The 15,943-nt window shown below is 44.9% G+C and overlaps 1 protein-coding gene across 1 annotated transcript in view; it reads left to right on the top strand.

Moving 5' to 3' along the window:
* The first annotated feature begins 1,987 nt into the window (after nucleotides 1-1,987).
* The window catches only part of CRACR2B (calcium release activated channel regulator 2B), a 56,349-nt gene continuing 42,393 nt past the window's right edge, over nucleotides 1,988-15,943 (top strand). The window contains exon 1 of the mRNA XM_066611182.1: nucleotides 1,988-2,043. The gene's annotated coding sequence lies outside the window, so the exon portion shown is untranslated. The remainder of the gene's footprint in view (nucleotides 2,044-15,943) is intronic.

Genomic DNA, 15,943 nt, shown 5'->3' with positions numbered 1-15,943 from the left:
GGGTTGGCTTGTTAGAAACCAGGTTTCAAGCTCTCCTGGTTACTTATGATAACATTGGAGTGCGGACACTGGCAGCACAAGCTTTTGCTGGTCTACTCACAAGCAGGGTGATCAAACGTCATAACTGCAAAAGAGGACCAGGCACCCCAAAATGTAGAACATCCGAGACACACATAGGGCAGGACAAAATAAAAGCTAAAAACACTTAAAGTGAGAGCATATTATAAAACAAATTGAATGAAATGTATTCTGTCATTAGACATTGTAGAGACCCCATCATGAACTGTAATACCAAAAGGGCAAAGGGCTGGGAAGCAGGATAGTCCCTTGTTCCTTTGTCTTCCCAAGAAGGGTAAATAAGTAAATTAAGGAAACAAACAGTGAGTAGACAATGGAAAATTAGGGAGGAGCTTTGTGTTGCAAGAATATAAGGGGCTGCAAGAAGGAACATGTTAAGTCCATCAAACAGTTAAGTGGGGGGCATCAACTGATTTTAGGTAAACTTCCTGGGAGACCTCAGAAGGACCCCAGGTAACAGAGATATGGAGATATTAGTGAGAATGGATGATGGCCAGATCCCAAAGGATCTCCTCTATGGAGAACTTGTGCAGGGAAAGCACCCCACAGTTGCGATACAAGGATGTCTGCAAGAGGGATCTGAAGGCCTTAGGAGTGGACCTCAACAGGTGGGAAACCCTGGCCTCTGAGTGGCCCACTTGGAGGCAGGCTGTGCAGCATGGCCTTTCCCAGTTTGAAGAGACACTTGGCCAACAGACTGAGGCAAAGAGACAAGGAAGGCCCATAGCCAGGGAGACAGACAAGGGACAGACTGCACTTGCTCCCAGTGTGGAAGGGATTGTTACTCCCGAATCGGCCTTTTCAGCCACACTAGACGCTGTTCCAGAACCACCATTCAGAGCACGATACCATAGTCTCTCGAGACTGAAGGTTGCCAACTACTACCAAGGAAAAGACATAACCTATAATCTCTCCTCCTGGACGGAAGTAAAATAGTTAATGATATACGTATTTACTAGTAATAAGCAACTATGTACAAACAATATGTTAAGAATATCCCATATGGACCTTTTGAATGTATAAAAAAAGCTGGTGACAGAGATGGTTGGCACGCAAGCTTTTTAGGCACATGCCGACCTGTGCACTTATATTGCAATATAAGATTTTTGTTGATTTCTTCCCTCCCACCTGGCTAAGCCCTTTCTCACGGGTCGCTGAGCAGACCCGTTTCTCACAACACACTCATATGGATTTCATGGGGCTAATTTTAACACTGTATTAAATTAAAAACTATATTACATATAATGTATTGATGACAAGAAGGCTCTGCCGCTGCCTGCTCCCAGGGAAAAGGAGGACCTGGTCAGTCCTAAGCCCTGGCCAGCCTGCTCCCCAGCAAACCCCGCGGCATTGCTCCCAGGAAGGCCCTCTGCGAGTCCATCATCAGCTTCCACTTTCCGCCCAGCCCCAGGCGGACACTTTGGAGCCTGCGACGCGCGTGTGCAGCGCTGGGCGGAAAGGGCTTCAGAAAACGAGTCCGGGGAAGCAGCGACGTTGTCTTGTACTTGGGAGTGTAACTCGTGTGGGTTTCCTGCACGTGTGCAAACTGTGCTCAGGACAGAGCCGGCAGCCCGGACACGTGAACGGTCCCCAAGGGCTGCAGGAGGATCGATTCTTTTCCACTCGTGGAAAAAGCGTTCCGGGGTCAGGGCCCTGGCGGGGTTTCCAAGGGTGGCCGGGCCGGGCCGGGCCGGGCCGGGGCGAACGGCCTGCCCGCCCGGGGTGCGCTCCTCGGCCAGCCACAGGCGCTTCAGCAGGAGGCTGGAGGTGGCGAGAGAGCCGGGCGCAGGATGTTCGGAAGCGGCTCTGATTGGCAGCGCGCAGCGCCGCCTTTGCTCCCTCCGCTTCCAGTCCGCAGGCAGCGGCAGCCTCCGCCTCCGCTCACCTGCAGGGCCCCTGGGAAGGAGGCCAGTTCCCGCGCAGTTTGCTCCAGCTGGAGGCGCGCGGGCAGCCCCTTCTCCCTCGGTGGATCCAGCCGCTCCTCCGGGTCAGGCAAGGCAAGGCAAGGCAAGGCAAGGCAGGGGGGACTTGGGGCAGCCTCCAGGCTCCCCGCGGGGTCGTGGCAGGAGCCGGAGCCGGTGCCGGTGGAGTGCTGCCAGGCTCGTGGGGCCACCGGGCGGCTTCCCCCGCTGGCCTGGGACGCTGCTGCACTCGGCGCGCACTCGGCAGAGGGCCAAGCAGGGGAGAGGCGGTGCTGGGCAGAGGGCTTCCCTGTGGCACGGGTTCAGCATGGCCGGCCCCCAGTGGTGCAGTTAAGCCCTTGATGGACTCTGCGGCCTTCTTCGGCCCCTCCTGGACCCCCAGCTCCTTCCCCCCCACATTACTTTTTGGTTGAGTGACAGGCAGACATTCAACTGGGGAAGCCAGCATGGTTGCAATTCTATGCGGAGGAAATCTGTAGCTGTTGAACGTCTACTTGTTCCAGAGACATTTGGCAGTGGGTGAGGAGGCAGGTGCGGCAGAGCCTCCCCACCGGAGTCCTTTGAAAAGTGCTGCTGCGGTGTGAGGTGTGCAGGCACTCACAACCCACGTGCTCTCATGTGGTGGTGGCACTTTTCTGGAGGCTCTGCCTCACCTGCCTCCCCACCCACCCACCCACCGCACATCCGTGTTGCAGACTCATTAAATGTAAAGGTGTGAGGTCTTGCTGAACACAGGTGGGGACCGTTCTTGGGTGTTTCAGTGAGAGTTGCACCCTTTCTGGGCTTTTAAGCACAGCCTGAGACATTTGGCAGGTGGTGTTTTATCTCTAGCATGAAGATAAAAGTACATACTGGGAAAAGGGTCACCTGTTAAATCTCAGTGTGTGCTAGGCGGCTCTTAAAGGTATAGGAGCGGAACCCGGAGAAACAGGCAACAATCCTACGGACATTGGCTGGAGTGATAAACAGTATTGCCTTGGCTTTCCCTTGTGATAGACTGTCATCAGTAGCTGTATCACAGGCAAAAATGTCACAGGTGCAACTTTCCCTCAGTTGGGTGCTGAGAGAAGCTTATGAATTTCTGCCTTTGATGCAGCTGTAGATCTCGGAACCATCATTTCAATAGCAAATTCAGGGAAGCTCACTAGAAGAGCATTTGCTTTGCATGCAGATGGTCCAGTGTTCAATCCTCTGTATCTACAGGTAGGATACAGAGCATTTCCTGCCTGAATACCACTGCCAAGTATGCATCAGCAATACCAACCTACATGGACAAATGGTCTGTCTCTGCAGAAGGCAGATTTCTAAGTTGTTGTTCAGTTTGGTGTACTAACAGGAGTAAATAGCCCTGGTCCAAGATATGTAGTAGGCACCACAGGCATAACTAGCAGTTGTCAGCTGTGATACTTTTCTTGAGAAGTTCTGTGACCAGAAATTCTCAATGAACTCCTATTTGCAAAGGAAATGGAGACCAATGCTGCTCAAGAAGTCTCCATTTAATCTTTGAACTTGGGACTCCTTAGGCAAGGCCCGTATTCTATCCACATATCTGACTTTTGAGTAACTCTTGAGTTACTTGGTTAACTATCTTGTGCCCTTTGGAAACTGGCTGTAGACATTGATGCTCTAACCACCACTGGCTTGGTATTCGGGGAAATGCCCTACAAGAACTAGGAGGGAATAAAATGGGAATTGAAATTTCAGACAGATGAGGTGGGGAGTAACATAGTGATTTCAACTCAAAATCAAATTGTCTGGGCTTGGGGTGTCCTTGTCAGGCAAGCAGCAGTATGTTCAACTTTGTGATGATGCCATACAAGGTTGGGGTGCATGTGCAGTGAGTAATGAAAATGTTTTCATAAGGTAGACCTATACTCTTTGTTAAATGCAAGTTAAATAAGGCATCTGGAGAACTGTTTTGACTTACCATCTGCTATGGTAATACATAGGAATTGGAATAGGTGAAAGTGTACTGCCGTGGATGTTGTTGCAGGTAATTTTTCTCCAGTTTAATTTGTTGAAGAGTGTATACTGTATCTTAAGGAGTATCTTTTTTGTGTATTCCCTTACATCAAAAGGGTTAGGGTCTTTCTTTCTCTTGATTTAACTTTATGTAAAACTGGATTCAGAAGTCTCTGTTATGAGGGAAGAAAGTTGCAATTGCCCGAGACTCAGGATATAGATCTGTATGAGAGCACTGAGGGCCAGTTTATGCATTCACCAGAATCCAGTGACACAGTTTTCCTGGACTTAACAACTTCACACTGTACAGGGCAAGAGATACTACTTCTCAATCCACCCACCCCAGTTCATGCAGATGCACAATTAGCATGTTGTGGACAAAAGTTCAAGCTATCCTCATTCCTGACATGGTATTTTTAGTATGTACAAGAGCTGTTGGGGGAGGGTAATTTAAAAAATGTAAGCTCCCACCTGAAGTGGTACAAACTAGGAACAAGCTTTATTACTTGATTCTGCTGAGTATAAACTGGCCTTGAAAAAAAAAAGAAACAGAACAAAATTGAAGTCAAGGCAGTGCAGTAAATCCACACAAAAAAGAAGTTTTCTGCACCACATTTGTACAGTACAGTAACTCTAAGTGCTGATGGATCATATGGTTAGTCTTATTAGAGTACAGATTTTTGAGCTGAGAATGCTAGAAATTCGAATTCTAAAGGAAGTTCAATGTTACTGCGAAGCGCAACTCATAAACTTGAAGTCCCAAACAGAGACAAAGGATTAGAACAACCCTGGCCAAACCCGGACGAATCCTTTCTGCCCTTGACCAGCGCTTAGTGTTTCGGACCCAGATTGGGACAATGCAATGCTCTGGGCATTGACATCTGCCCAGAAATCTGGGTGCAATGCCCACTTGGACATTATACCAAAGATGTGAGTTGCCAGAGCGTTGTCTTCCTGACCTGGGAACATGGCCCTGTGGCGCTTAAGCCAGGGAAGGCATTCCTGATGAGCAGCAGTATCCAGTTTGGGGGCCACTGGCTTTGAACATAGACTGACAATTAGCACGCCTTTCCCTTTGTTTGGAGATGTCATGTGTTTAAGTGGATTCCTGAATTCCTTGTCAGTTGGAAGGAAAGCCAAGAAAGTCTATTAATGTAGTACATCAGGTTTCAAAAAGATCCACTGCACTACCTGTTTTTGAAGATAAAAGCTGCTTCCTTTGGCAAAGTGTGGGTAAGCCCAGGAGCTATTTGCAGAAGGTGAAATTAACTTCTCACACAATGGATTGGTGCAAAAAGCAGTGCTCACATTCCCCTGATCCCAATTTTAGTCAAATCATCCCCCTTCCCAGAGTCTTCTAAAAATAGTAGCTAAGGGAGCTATCACAAAGGTAAGGGGGCCTGGCCCCCTGTAATTCAAGCACTGGCGTCCTCATATGATGATAAAAAAATCCAAAATGTGGAACTTTTACTGTCAAAAATAAAATGCCTGGCTATGGCTGTTCTTCTTTTCGTTGCATGGGATTTGATTTCTCAGAACAAATCCTCATGGGACAATTGCAGAGAAATCTCATCCTATGAGAAAATTTCCCTGTAAAAATTGACTGCATAAGCTCGCCTTTGGTTCCATATAGGGTTTAGGCATGGCGTTTGCCTGTGTATGTAAAGGAGATGGTGGCTTCTGATTATCTGTTATAACTTATAGGTGTGTCAAGGACCAAAGGAGGAAATCTAATTGGACTTAAAGTCAGTTAAAATGATTTAGTATTGCATAATGGGCAGATTAATTATCTACCTAACAGTGTTAGTGCTAAAAAGATCTAACAGCAATATCTTTGAGAAGAGGTAGCTACAGTGTTAGATATTTTGCAGGCAGCAAAACCACTTTGAAAGGTGTTTGTTAAACTGTTGCTAGTGTGGCCTGGTTTGGTTCAATCCACAGAATCTAGAAGGTATTTAGAGAGTGGACACTTCTGCTTTAATTGTGCCTGATCTCTGCCTTATGTCTGCAGCAGTGTTTCTCAAACCTCAGGACCCACTAGGTGGGTTGTGAGCCAATTTCAGGTGGGTCCCTATTCATTTCAATGTGTGTTTTATTTTTAATATATTAGACTTGAGGCTCCCAAGGTATGTGACTGCATTTGGGGAAATGTGACAGATCTGTACTTCTAACAGGCATTGGTGCATGTAAACACAACTCTGTCTGGCATTGACAAGAGTTCTGTCTTTGGTTGCGGGCATGTGAGGTTGGGAAATCCCTATTATATTGCTATGTTGGACCTTGATTCTAGTGTCCTTTAGCCTGATTGTGATGATGATGCCTGCATCTCCTGACACTGGGTGTTTCCAGCAGCTATTCTCCATTTGCCGCCTGTTGTAGCAGTTCATTCTGAAGTATCTGATGTGAATCATGGGGCAGGGGACACTTGTGCAATAGAGCAGTTTAATGGGTGCTGTGGGGAAGGGTGTGGCCACAATGAGCTAAAAAAGTACAGGTTCAGTTGCTTGAAGGTTCTGTTTAACCTTGGTGTCATGTATCTGAATACAATTTTTTTTTCTGTTAGCGATCCATATGTTCATAGGCTTTATGGTGGGAACATGGATTTGGGAAATACTGTATGTATTCAGTCTCGCCCCTTTCTGTTTGGGGCCTAGAACCAGTTGCTGAATCTTCGTTCACTGGTTCCCCACCTGTACAATTTGGTATAAAGGCATTCCCCTTATTTCCTGATGGTGTCAAGGCAGACCACGTCAATCTGCCATCCAAACCCGCCTCCCCAAATTCTGCTGCCCACCACCAACGTACACCTTACCATCTCGGTTTGTCTTCTGCTCCGTCACTGTTTTTTAAAAAGTGGTTTAGCAGGAAGAGTTTTGGGAGTGGAATCTCGCACTCCCAGCATTCTCTCCACTGGCCACTCTATAGGAAGCAGCGGTAGAGATGGAGCAGCAGGAGGCAAACCTTCTGTTTCTTTCTCTTGCATGCTTGGAGAGGATAGGGCGGCTTGGTGGAGCTACTGGGCAGGTGGGTGCAGCTTGCCAGTTGCCTCCTCCCCCAGGCAAGGTGTTCAACCAGCCTCTAGACTGGATTACCTTTGGATGGTACAGTGAAGATAAATATTCTGAAGACTCTGAATTGATCAGATTTAACAGAGACTTCATCTACTATATACCATTGTTCATACATTGTTGTGGTGGTGAACTTACTGCCAGAGGTTTTCCACTCCTAGTGATGAAGCACTTTGATATCAATGAGTAGATTGATAGTGGGTGCAGTTCAGCCCCTCCTACATAGAGAGAGGTGAGGCCTCGGGGATTCCACATAGGAATCTGTTAAGAGTCCTTTCTCCAGTTTTGCCCTGCTAGGTGTGCTGCAAAAGGCAACATGCTTTATGGTGGTGAAAGGCTCTCCCAGGCTTCTTTTTCAGGTATGTGGTACCCTGTTTGCTCTTGGGTCTCTCAGCAAATCACCTCACCTGCTCGCTTTGCATACCAAAAAATGCTGTAGAAATGAATAATAAAAGCATTTCTGAGGCCTGTATATGTATTTGAAGCAGAAATGATAATCAAAGAGCAGATAACTCAATTTCCTGCCAGATATGTTTATGTTGAACCTGGCAAATTTTTCCCCAGTTGCATTTAATGAAATTGACAAAGGGAGGGGATGTGCTCTTTCAACATGAGACAGGTGTAAATGGCTTCCTTAACATGCAAGGGAGAGAGAAACAAAGCACACACAGTCTGTTCTCTAGTAGTTCAAGAGAAACCAACTGAACTCATTTGCAGGAGAGATGATATTTGCCTGTGTGGTCTGCTTTGATGCTGAGATTTTAAATTTGCATGCCACAAAGCCCATATTTCCTGCATAGCTTTCAGTTCTATATGTCCTCCCAGTTCAATCACACCTGTTCAGCCTTACATGAATCAGGGGAATGATATCACAACTTGCATGAAAAGCTTTGCTTTGATGAACAGTTAGTCTTAAGAACAGAGTGCAAGCCCTCTAAAAAGGATTGCTCTACAAGTGTGACCCCCCATTGTTCTTGGACTGCCCCTGTTCTTGGCTGTAGAGTGGAGGCTGGGGCTATATGGTTGAGTGCTTCTCCATGGATAAAGTTCACTGCACATATAGTACTAACATGTTGTGGGGGGGGATCCAGTGGTATATGAAGGTCATTTGGCATCCTGAACCCATACATATTTGACTCCCCCCCCAATATGACAAAATTAATTTGGGCTGTAAGTCTGGGTGGGAGCCCAGGTCTACCTGCCTTGCAAACCTTGACCACAGAGGACAAAGTTCAACCTGGAGCCCAGGTCTACCCACCTGGAAGAGGCAACTCCAGAGGGCAGTCAGAATGGGAGTCCAGGTCTACCCAGCAGGTAGATCTGGGCTCCAAGTCCAGGTGGGAGCCCAGTTTTGCTCTCCCAGTAAACCTCAGCCACAGAGGCACAAGTTCAACCAGGAGCCAAGGTCTACCTGCCTTGCTGACCTGTGCTCACAAATTCTGGATCCTTTCTATAACTGCAATTTTAGTGATTTTGATCACTAGTGGTGTAACCTTCCCTGCAGTTTGGTGCCCAGGGCCCCCTTGACCCCCCCATTTGTATGCCAGTGAGGAGGGATGGGAACACAAGGCTAGCTTTCTCATTCCCAGTGTGTAATATATGAATGGTGTCCTGTTATCCATTTATCTATGTGAAGTGGGCCTAAGTTATTTTGAGCTTCATTTCGCAATTGGAAATAACAATGTGGAAATAAGTCATTTCTTTTTTTCATCACAGTGTTTTATGTGGGATAAAACTTTATTGTGCATCTAAGTACTTTGATGCATGCCAACATAGGTGACTGGAATCAGCTTTAGGAATCATTTATTAACTGGTTTACAGAGACTGTTAAAAGATGCAAATTTGCCAGCCAAACCACCATACTAAGTGGCAAGTTTTGCATGTTGAATAAAAAGCGCTTTGGAATAATGTAAAACCAAATGATAAGACATTAATGACAAACACTAAAATGGGTCTGATTTTTACACTGGGGGATGCTTTTGTAGCCCTATACCTGCACAAATAGAGAGTGGGGACAGAGGAATGTTTACTCTTCTAAGTGTTTTCCAGGTGTAATTCTGTTTCTTTTAAACAATAATCTGCATTTGGTCCAGCCCATAAACATTTGTGTCCTCAGCAATTTCTGCGTGGGGCGTTCTGCAGACCAGCAGAGCAGTTCTCATCTAAATTTTGCACTTTTCTTATGTTGAACATTTGAAGTGGTTGTGTGCCAAGTCACATTCCTGGTTCATCTCTGGGTCAGTATTGTACATAATACACAATATTGCATACAATGTACACAGTCTCCAAGATTTCAAGAAATGGGCCTTTCCCAGCACTACCTAGAGATTCTAGCTATTGAACTTGGGACTTTCTGCAAGCAGAGCAGGTGTTCTCTCATGGAACTACAACCTTTCCCCATCTTGTGTCCTTAATGGAAGCTTCTTCAATGGCTTCCATTAGTGAAATGGCATCCATAATTCTCTGTCAAGCAATTCACTTAGTGTGCATGTTGGGAACTGAATGAAGTCAATGATTTGAATTGAGAGAATACATTTAAAGGATCATTTATCATAATCGGATGATGGGCTAGTTGAAGGTAAGTTTGTTTATGTTACAACCCAATCCTATAGGCTTGTAGTGCTGGCAGAACTAGTGTTCTGCTAGTGCTATCTCCTTTACAGCTGCAGCAAAAGGCATTCTGGCAGCGCGAAGGCCAAAGCTTTACTTTGCTTTCTGGGGAAGCATACTGGATCTGCCAACGTAGGTATGGCTTTGGGGAAGAATGGAACAGTGTTGGGGCAAAACTGGGTGGAGAGGGGGAGGAGCAGGAGCAGGCGAGGCTGCAGGAGGGGGTGGATTCGCCTGCAATGGTACGTACCTGTTCCTATCCAGCAACAGCCTCTGTGTCCCCTTTCCCTCCTTGGTCTTGTGACAGCAAAATCGCTGATACAGGTCCTATTAAGGAGTGGAAGGCTTATGAAGACATAAGGGGATTTGCCCTTTTCCTTTTGAAGCCTACTGATCCACTACCCACTGGATGCAGTGTGTGCCTTTTCAGCACAGCTGTACTAATGAGCAGAGGGGAGAATTGGGCTCTTTGTTGCACAGTTTTATGGTACCCTATTTTTGTGGAACTAGGTGAGTTGCACCAGTGATGTGCCATTGCATTTTTTCTTTTAAGAATAGGAAAAAAAAGACAGAAGGGGATTTTTAAAAAAATTAAAATTAAAAAAAATTCAGGTGTGGCTCAAAGGTAGGCCAGAGGTCTGAAAAAATCACCAACCTAGATCATACAGCTGGTTAGTAGCAAAGTTTGAGAGCAGCAAATCTTCTGAACCCTAATTTTTAAATGGTATGACTTTTTTTGTGTGTAAATGGATTCTCCCCCCCCCCCCATTTGTGCACATACAGTGGCTGTTCATAGGTTGCCGTGGTTAACTTTGATTCCCTGCCACTTTGGTTCCCTAGTTCACATCTCCCAAAGTTTTAACTCAAGCTCCACCTGACTCTTGTTTTTGCATGCCACTTCCTCCTCCTAAAGCTCCACATTTTTCACTTATTCTTATTAGAGTTGCAGCATTTGACAAGATCACTGACTTAGAAATGCCTGCCTTTACCTTTGCTCAACTCATATAATCTCTGACAGTTACAAGGAAGATTGGTTGCAGTGTACAATGTGCAAGTTACAAGGAAGATAACTGGAGATTATTTGCACTCCATAAATCATTTTATGTCCAGCTGCCAATCATTTATGTGTTGTGTTTTTTTAAAATCCTGTTCAGATTGCAGCTGAAATTTTGAAGCAACAAATGAAGAAAGAGGAAACAAAATCCCCAGGCAACCCAGGCACTCCTACTTCAGCATATATTTTGCTTGGTATTTGTATGCCAAAGTTTGTTTTTGCTGGGTAAATATTGTCTTTGAGGGCTGCTTTGAGACCCATCAGAGAGCAGTTGGGGAAGTAAAGGACATTCAACAATATTGTCCAATTCTCTGAGATCTTATCAAGGTTTTCCAGTGTGGTGTTCTTCCTGGTGGCCTTGTGATAAACCCTCACACTCCTCTGTAGCTGCTGGAGTGGCCAAGGGCAACTTTGCCTTGGCTTGCAGCCCTGAAACTTGCCGCCTCTCAAAACAAACAGCATCCTACTTTGACATTTCCAGCCAACTGGGGTGACTTTTTTGTTTTCTTTTTTTTTGTGTTAGTGGAAAGTCCTGGAAAACAAGCATATGGCAACAGGCAATTGCAGGACACCTTGAAGGGTGCTTGTTGTAGTCTGTTGTCATCACTACTGGAAGATCCTGTGCAAAATGTTACATGTAAAAAGTGACCTGCAAAACTGAGCAGTTTTTTTAACATACAGTACTTATTCCCAAGATCTCACCAGAGTATCACTTTATATTGCAACCGATTTCTCTTATCACCATCAACTGAAAGATGTAGAAGACATTTTTCAGTCTAATAAAAATAGAGATTTGATGATTCTAGGAGTTGAGTTGTTGAAAATATCTGTTCATAGTGATAGTATAGAGCTGTGCCTTAAATGGGCAGGACAGTGTTTCAGCCTCCTGCCATAGGACTGTTCTTGGGTGGTAAGATTTAAGGCTGGAAAAAAGTCATGGATACTGTTTCCTGCAAGATGAGTGTTAGGGTCAGCCTTTTTTACAGGGATTTATTTTATTTTATTGTACGGCAAAATGCAGCATCAGTATATAAAATTCACCATATGCAAAATATATATTTATATATAATATAAACAACAAGCAATAAATTATTGAAACATGGTGAATAAAAGGAGTAAGGGCTAGATTGGTACCCCCTACAGATAAAGATCACAGGCTTTAACCTGCCCTGCTCATCCCAATCTGGATTGGTTACCTCAAACCTGCTATTTATCATGAAGAAAAACTCACATTATTCCAATCCATCTACTGTTCATTGTGAGAAATAAAGGAAGTGATGGAACATGGAGGTGATGATGAACACTTCCTCAAATGCAGCAGTTCTCAAACTTTTAGCATCAGGATCTATTTTTTAGAATGAGAATCTGTCAGGACCCATCAGAAGTGATGTCATGACCGGAAGTGACATCATCAACCAGGAAAATTTTTTAATAATCCTAGGCTGCAATCCTACACACACTTACCCAGGAGTAAATCCCATTTACTATCATTGTTAAAAGCGTATACATAGTAGCTTGTTAAAAGTACAGCTCTGTAACATTTCCCCAAATGCAGTTACATATCATGGTTGTTGTTGGCATCCTTCAGTCTCGGAAGACTATGGTATCACGCTCTGAATGGTGGTTCTGGAACAGAGTGTCCTCTCCAGTGCGCGAAGCCTGGGTAAAGAAGGTATGGAGGATAGGCTGTTACCCATGCAGCAAATCCCCCCTCTCCACGTCGCTGGAATGGTCCAATGGAAAGGCAGAGGCCAATACGGTTGGTTCCAGCAGCGTCGCAGGAGTTGCCAGAACGTGACTGTGTTCAGCCATGAACTGCCTCAGGGACTCCGGCTCCTGATTTTGCCTCGAGGTTGACTCCTGAAGCCTTTTCCATAACTGGATGTAGCCACAAGGCAGTGGAGGTTTGGGGTCAGAGTTTTCCTTCTCTCAGATGAGCTGCCTTCCCAGGCTGACGAGTCCCATCTACCCGGTGGCTGTTTAGTCGCCTCTTACGACAAATACAGCCAAACCGAGGGCCTATTCTTATCCCCAGCCCCCAGGGGAATATCATATCATACCATATCAAGGTAGCATCAAGTCTAATATATCAAAAATTAAATATTGAAATGAATCGGGACCCATCTGAAAATGACTCATGACCCACCAGGTGGGTCCTGACCTATAATTTGAGAAGCACTGCTCTAATGTGTTCTTTGAATGTGAGTCATCTTCAGTAATGCACTCCAAGTCTGTACAAATGTATCAGGTGTTCCTCTGTACCAAGGAAATACCCATTTTCTCACTGTTAATACCAGTGGACTGTGCTGCCACTCATCTAGTGCTGAAAGTGTTTAAGATTTCCATACCCGCACTAAGGTACTTATAAAGTAGCTGCTTTGGGTGTCCATTGGGAGAAAAGTGAGATATAAATTGAATGAATAAATACATATTATTAAGAAGCAGTGAGAAAATTAGTTGGAATACTGTTGTAATTGGTTATAGGCTATCCTTGTCCAATTTGAAGGCTCTTTATCTTGGACCACATGTGGCAATTGGCATATGTAAGTCCTGTATATTCCAATTCATGTTTTTGCATGGCCTGTTAAAGGATAGAAATGCCTGCAGGCTCTGATGTTTTCCAGATTGATGATGCCCAGAACCAGGAGAAAATGAAAATATTTCAGGAATCCTGTAAAAAACATCCCAGACATATTAAAACAATTAACAGCACACTGAGCTAGTCTCGTTTCCCTCCCTTTCCTGAACCAACAACTTTTCAATGGGAGCACAACTGAGTGCAGTTGTGTTGTATTAAGCACACAGCAGTGGGAGTGAGAGAGAAGATAATGTGTAGCACATGTGCCTGAAGAACTTGAATAATTTTTTTAATTAATCCCTCCAAAAACTTGAAACACTCCGGTTTCTGGCTTGAGCATTGATTAACTACTGGAGTTGAGTTATTTAATAACTGCATGGCACTTATTGGGTAAAAACAGGAGAAGACTCTGCATGGAAATCAGAGTCTTAAACTTGATGGCATCTGATTTACATATGAACATAAGAACAGCCCCACTGGATCAGGCCATAGGCCCATCTAGTCCAGCTTCCTGTATCTCACAGCGGCCCACCAAATGCCCCAGGGAGCACACCAGATAACAAGAGACCTCATCCTGGTGCCCTCCCTTGCATCTGGTCTTCTGACATAGCCCATTTCTAAAATCAGGAGGTTGCGCATACACATTGTGGCTTGTAACCCGTAATGGATTTTTCCTCCAGAAACTTGTCCAATCCCTTTTTAAAGGCGTCCAGGCCAGATGCTGTCACCACATACTGTGGCAAGGAGTTCCACAGACCAACCACACGCTGTGTAAAGAAATATTTTCTCTTGTCCTAACTCTCCCAACACTCAATTTTAGTGGATATCCCCTGGTTCTGGTGTTATGTGAGAGTGTAAAGAGCATCTCCCTATCCACTCTGTCCATCCCCTGCATAATTTTGTATGTCTCAATCATGTCCCCCTTCAGGCGTCTCTTTTCTAGGCTGAAGAGGCCCAAACGCCGTAGCCTTTCCTCGTAAGGAAGGTGCCCCAGCCCCGTAATAATCTTAGTAGCTCTCTTTTGCACCTTTTCCATTTCTACTATGTCTTTATGTATATTTACCTGAATGTTCAAGGCAGGAAATCATAATCACAATTTGTGTTGTTCATTGCTTTTACTGAGATGAAGATTTCTACATATAAGTAATGTTAGAAGAATGATAACTTCACGTATTGGCCAGGTGAGGCATTGTGTGAGAGAATTATGCCCAACAGAGGACCCACCTGCTGGACCAGCCCCATACTGCTGAGTACCAATGTGGTGCTTCATGGCAACTAAAGTGCCATTGGGAAGCAGGTGGGGGTGCTGGGGGGGCTTTGCCTCCAGCAACCTGGCAACAGTAATAGATAGTTTAAAACCAATTTCAAAATAACAATTTTAAAAGAAGTTTCAAGCTCCTGAGCTACTAACCAAATGCTGGGGGAAGGGACAAGGCATAAAACTGCAGAAAAAAATTCCATACCAAAGCAGATTAGCATCAAAGAATAAAAGCATGAAAATATCAGAGGCAATGAATGAGGAATTAACAGTGGTGTCAATAAAGGCCAACACACTGGCTTCCTTTGCACTGCACAGGAACAAAAAGCAAGTGGTTAAGAAAGTTTCTCATCCAGATGAATCTTTGGTACCTCTTTCAACCAACAATGATAACTTATTGGTTGAGTTAATAACCAACTTATGCATCATTAATTAATGTATGCATTGTCATTACAAGTCTTCTGAAAAATAGCTTTTTTAAATACAACACCTTATAGAGCATAGGCAGATGAGAACTGCTTCCCAACTGCTGCCTCCTGCCCCCCCTTTACCCTTATGAGGCATTCAGTCTGTTTGTGAAGAAAACATCCCCTAAAACAAAAAGGGGTTAAATCCTCTGAAACAGGGAGAATGTGGTGGATAAGCAGGTGCCACCCGTAAACCTTGGCCTGTGCTGTACTACCGAATTGTGTTAAAAGGTTAATCTTTCCGGAAGCCTTATAATCCCCCGAAAGGGTGAGACTTGTACAGCTGCAAGCACAGCGCAAGAGCAAGTAAGCCTTGTTTGAAAACTTCTCCTCTTGCTTTCTGTTTCAACAAACCTTTGACGGCCTTTTCAGTCCATCTCTCTGGAATGGTGAGTGAAGGGTCTTTTTAAGCTGTGGTCTGTGTTCTCTTCCCCTCGGCCTTGCTCCTTCCACCTCCGCATTCAAAGACCAGAAGAAAACGGATTAAAGCAAATGGTGACCTTTTGTCCATTTGGAAAATGGCTTTGAAATATGAATGTGGCCTACCAGGGAACATTTGTTTCCCCAAGCCCTTCATTTTCATCCTCCCCCACAACTCTTCTGGCCTCCTGTGACTCACTGAGGAGGATGTTGTTGCAGCCTCTGTGGAGGCAGTAACCGTAATACCATGTGTGTTCTCCATTTCCAGGTCCTTGTCTTTGGGCATGTTCATTCTCGATGAATTCCCAGTTCAGAGCCCTTGCTTCGGGTTGCCCTGAAGGTTCAGTTTGGATCAGGGAAGGTTGTGGGATCTGCTTTGGTTTTTTTTTTTTAAACTAGAACACTCCTCATGAGGTTCACCAACCAGAGACAGGTGAAAAATAGCAGCTTTGAGGGAGGAGATACAATTAGCATTAAGCAGTAGGGTGCTTCAGAGCATATGCTGAGCCCAGGAATTTGTTTGCAG

Source organism: Tiliqua scincoides, chromosome 1 (assembly GCF_035046505.1).
Source record: "Tiliqua scincoides isolate rTilSci1 chromosome 1, rTilSci1.hap2, whole genome shotgun sequence".
Taxonomy (NCBI): Eukaryota; Metazoa; Chordata; class Lepidosauria; order Squamata; family Scincidae; genus Tiliqua; species Tiliqua scincoides.
This window is presented reverse-complemented; position numbering and strand designations above follow the sequence as displayed.